Source organism: Eriocheir sinensis, chromosome 12 (genome assembly GCF_024679095.1).
Source record: "Eriocheir sinensis breed Jianghai 21 chromosome 12, ASM2467909v1, whole genome shotgun sequence".
In the NCBI taxonomy this organism is placed as follows: Eukaryota; Metazoa; Arthropoda; class Malacostraca; order Decapoda; family Varunidae; genus Eriocheir; species Eriocheir sinensis.
Window position 1 is genome coordinate 19,090,831 of NC_066520.1, and position 5,040 is coordinate 19,095,870.

The 5,040-nt window shown below is 41.5% G+C and overlaps 1 long non-coding RNA gene across 1 annotated transcript in view; it reads right to left on the bottom strand.

Annotated features, from left to right (window-relative positions):
* LOC126997554 (uncharacterized) overlaps positions 1 to 2,658 on the bottom strand; it is a 21,348-nt gene extending 18,690 nt beyond the window's left edge. Inside the window, exons 1-2 of the long non-coding RNA XR_007752188.1 lie at positions 1,734 to 2,658; positions 141 to 520 (exon numbers count right to left, since the gene is read on the bottom strand). This is a non-coding gene — a long non-coding RNA (uncharacterized LOC126997554). The remainder of the gene's footprint in view (positions 1 to 140; positions 521 to 1,733) is intronic.
* Between the last annotated feature and the right edge of the window lie 2,382 nt (positions 2,659 to 5,040).

Here is a 5,040-nt window from a genome sequence, read left to right on the forward strand (position 1 = left end):
CTCTCTCTCTCTCCCAATAATTGCTTCCAAGTAACAACTCACGAACAGCGAAACACCGAAGCGATTCACGGTTCGAAACGAGTTCATTCTCTCTCTCTCTCTCTCTCTCTCTCTCTCTCTCTCTCTCCGTTTTTCTTTACCTTATTCATCGTAGCGGCGGTTTATGAAGTAGTCGTTGTAGTAGTAGTAGTAGTAGTAGTAGTAGTAGTAGTAGTACCGGGATGACTTAGGTAGTTGTCATCTATAACTGTTTTTGTTGTTGTTGTTGTTTACAGATAGTTTATAATCCTTCAATGAGTAGTAGTAGTAGTTGTAGTAGTAGTTGTAGTAGTAGTAGTAGTAATTGCTATGGTTGTTGTTGTGGTCGTTGTGGTGGTAGCAATCAACCACCACACGGTTCACCTCCCCCATCGTCCGTCAACCATGCATCATCACCATCACCACCATCATCATCACCATTATCATCACCACGAGCGCTTCTTCTTTGGACTTCACCACCGCGACCACCACCACTGAGCGACTGTCATCACCACACCACCACGCACCATAAACAGAAATAGACAGTTAGACAGACAGACAGACAGATAGATATTAACGTGATATATCAAGACATAACCCACAAACTAACACACAAACACAGAAAAGGGTTAATAATTACAGAAAAAAAAAACATAATTGTGACTGGACGCGGAAAAAAGGTTAACTAATTCAAATAAAACTGAGAACCCGCGATTAAGTTAAAGACCTGAAAATTAATTAAGAGTCCCACCTGTACTAATGAAACGTTCACCTGTGGAAAAGGCAAACCCAGGTGAGTGTAGGAGGAAGAAAAGAAGGAGGAGGAGAAGAGATGGAGATTAAAAGGAAGGAAATAGAGAAGGAAGATTAAGTTTTGATAGAGGAGGTAGCGGAGATGTAAAATTGAGGGGAAGAGAAGAAGGAAGAATATGATGAGGAGGAGGAAGAAGAGAGGAGGAGGAAATGAGGAGATAATTAAAAGGAAGAGAGGTAGGCAGGTCAAGAAAGAGAACAGGAGGAGGAGAAAGAAAAGAATAGGATAAGTAGGAAGGAGAGGAGAAAGAGGAAGTAGTCGATAACTCTGAAAGGAAGACAGGAAGACATAGGTGACTTGATGAAGGAGGAAGAGGAGGAAGAAGAGAAGGATAAAATGTAGGAGGAAGAGAAAAAAAGGAGATAATTAAAAGGAGGAAAGGTAGGTATGGGTGACGATGGAGGAAGAGGAGGAAGAGAAGGACAAAATGTAGGTGGGAGAGAAAGAAAGGAAGAGAGAAAAAGGAGATAGTTAAAGGAAGAAAGGTAGGTATGGGTGACGATGGAGGAAGAGGAGGAAGAGGAGAAGGACAAAATGTAGGTGGGAGAGAAAGAAAGGAAGAGAGAAAAAGGAGATAGTTAAAGGAAGAAAGGTAGGTATGGGTGACGATGGAGAAAGAGGAGGAAGAGGAGAAGGATAAAGAGTAAGAGAGAGAAAAAAAATGGAGATAATTAAAAGAAAGGTAGGAATATAGATGACTTAATAAAGGAGGAAGAGGAGGAGGAAGAGGATGAAAAAGAGGACTAAGAGGAGTAAAAGAATATAAGGTCAGGTCAGGTAAGGTCAGAGAGATGGCGATGGCGCTGGACTTCACAAATCAACACAAACTAACACAACTTCCCCGTAGCAACACTAATTAGCAAAACTCTTACGTATGTGTGACCGGCGGACCGTTACTTACTTGCTTCGTTAAATAGAACACGTTTAATTTCTTCTAAACGGTCAATAAACTTTTTTTTTCTAATACGATTTTTTTTTTTTTCCTTTCTTCCACTTGTCAAGCTTTATTCTTTTCCACGTTCAATATTTTTTTCTAGTGCTTTTTTTTCTTCTACTTTGCGAACTTATTTTTTTCTTTACTTTTCCTCGTTCGTTTATTTTTTTTCGAGTACAACTTTTATCTTTTCCATTTTTTCTTCCACTTGTCAAACTTTATTCTTTTCCACGTTCAATATTTTTTTCTAGTGCATTTTATTTTCTTTCTTCTACTTTGCGAACTTATTTTTTTTCTTTACTTTTCCTCGTTCGTTTAATTTCTTTCTAGTACAACTTTTATCTTTTCCATTTTTTCTTCCACTTGTCAAACTTTCTTTCCTCTCTCCTTTTCCACGTTCAATTAACTTTTCTAGTACACTTTTTTTCCTGTTTTGTTTCTTACACTTGTCAAATTATTCTTTTCTCTCTTCTTTTCTCCGTTTTATTAACTTTTTCTTAGTACAACTTTTATTTTCCTTTCATCCACTTTACTTTCTCCAACTATAACTTTTTTTCCCTCTCCTTTTCCTTCCACATCACTAAACGATCTCTCCTTCTTCAATCTTCCTCTTCTTTCTAAATCTTCTTCTTCATCTCCCTTTCATGTACAATACACGTGTGCCAACTTCAACACGTACACACACCAATACACACACGCACACGCACACGCACACGCACATGGAAGTAAGTACAAGAATAACTCTCCCTCCTCTCTCTACACACACGCACACACAGACGTACAGGAGGAGGAGGAGAGCGGAAGACAGGGAGAGGGATGGATGGAGGTGCGAGAGAGAGGTGCGACACACAACCTTTCTCTTCCACGTTCCAGCGAACACTGAGTTACGTGTTTGCGATACGAATGTTCGGTTCGGACAGGGAGGCGGAGGCGGAGGAGGAGGAGGAGAAGAGGAAAATGGCAGGATGGAGAAGGAGGAGGTGGAGGAGGATGCTAGGATGGTGAGGATGAGGAGGAAAGAGAAGAGGATGAGGAGGAAGAGGAGGAGGACGAGAGAAGAAAGAGGAAGGAGGAGGAGCAGAAGGAAGAAGGAAGGAGAGAAGAGAGATGAGAGGGTAGGATGATATAAGGACTTGAGAAGGGGGAAAGAAAGGAGGAGGAGGAGGAGGAGGAGGAGGCTGGAAGGATGATGAATGTGTGAGAAGAGATCGAGAGAGGAGGAAGAAGAGGAGGAGGAAGAGTACTGTTAGGAGTAGTATTAAAAGGAAGATGAAGTGAGAAGAGGAAGGAAGACAGTGGGAAGGAGGAGGAGGAGGAGGAGTGTTAAAAGCCTCTGTTTCTATTTTCTTCTATTCTTCTTCCTCCTCCTCTTTTCTTATCTTCCTTTCCATGTTTCCTTCTTCCTTTAATCCTTCTTCTTGTTCTTCTTATTGTTCTTGTTGTAGTTCTTCCTGTTCCTATTCTTGTCTTCCATTTTGTCATTTTCTTTTCTTTCTTTTCTTTCTTCTCTTCTATTTCTTCTTTGCGTCCTTCTTCCTCTTCCGGTTACTACTACTACTTCTATACTCTCTCTCTCTCTCTCTCTCTCTCTCTCTCTCTCTCTCTCTCTCTCTGATGTCCACCCGCAGGCTCATGATAGCGTCACACCCTCTCGGTCACACACACACACACACACACACACGTAAGTAAGTAAGTAAGTAAGTAAGTAAGTAAGTAAGTAATATCTATAAAAAAGTACAAAATAAAAATCTCAGCTACAAATGAAGTTATAGAGAAGGAACTTTTTTTTTTGCCTTTCCAGTTTGTACAGTCGACACAAAAAGTATTGACACACCTCTTGTTTTGATGCGATAAATAGCCGATCTCCTTCTCCCTTCTTTCCTTCCCTTCTCTCCCTTCCTTAACACCCTGCCGTTGAACTCTACTCCCTACTCTCCCTTTCTTACCCCTCCCTATCCTCCCCTTAACTCTCCTCCTCATTTTGTAACTTGCCAAAGAGGGAAGATAATAAAGAGTTAAGTAAATCGAAATAAATAAAGGATTAACGTTTCTATTTTCACTCTTCTTAGACGTTTTCGGGTCTCACAACTATTTCCAAAGGCCATAAAGGATATTAGTCGGGTTCTCGTGAGTGTTTTTTTTTTTTATGTTCATGATGCAGAAGCCTTGTCAAACCATCACTAGACTCATAAAACTACCCATGGAAATACCTACCCACAACCCTCAACGACCTCTACAAAAGTCTTACCAAATGGAAATGTTTGAGAATACCGGCTTTTGTCTTATTCCCTAAAACTAAAACGCTAAAAAAATAAAAAAGAAAGAAAGTACCGACAGAAACAGAGCATTTTAGTTCATTCTCTTTGGGCATATACTTAAATATTTCTAAAAGGGCACAACTCATGATTAGGCTATACGCAGATAATATTATAACATGGTGGTGGTGATGGTGTGTGTGTGTGTGTGTGTGTGTGTGTGTGTGTGTAAGCCCCGAGGCATTTAAGAATACGACTCAAACACTTCTTTTAACTATACCTCACGTGTATGGATGCTAAACATACCTGCACCAAGCGACGCAGTAACGAGTCACCTCCTTACCTGTGGGGAGAGAGACAGGTATGGTGATTAATTTGCGACAGGTAGGCAAGGTAAATGAGAGGGAGGAGGGACGGGGCGACATGAAAGGAAGGGAAAAAGAGGGAGGCAGAAGATGGATGGGGAGAATTATGAGTACAGGTGAGAGAGAGAGAGAGAGAGAGAGAGAGAGAGAGAGAGAGAGAGAGAGAGAGAGAGAGAGAGAGAGAGACTTGACTAATGCACAGACCACACAGAGATAAAAAAAAAAAAATGCAGAGCGAAAGAAAGATACATAAACAGAGCAATTAAAATAATCATACGTGTGGCTCTCTCTCTCTCTCTCTCTCTCTCTCTCTCTCTCTCTCTCTCTCTCTCTCATCTCCACCGTTATCGCCCGGAGCTAATTTTATATCGTCACACACACACACACACACACACACACACACACACACACACACACACACACACTTACACACACTCACCATAATCTTCCTCTGTGTACGTGGAGAGGCACAGTAGTTTGAAGGAGGAGAAGGAGGAGAAGGAGGAGGAGGAGCAAGAGGAGGAGGAGGAGAAGGAATAGGAGGAGGTGGAGGGGGAGGTGGAGGAGGAGGAGGAGGAGGAGGTGGAGATGATGTGTTTTCCTTTTTCTTCCTCTGCCATCTCCACCATCTTCCTCCTACTCCTCCTCCTCCTC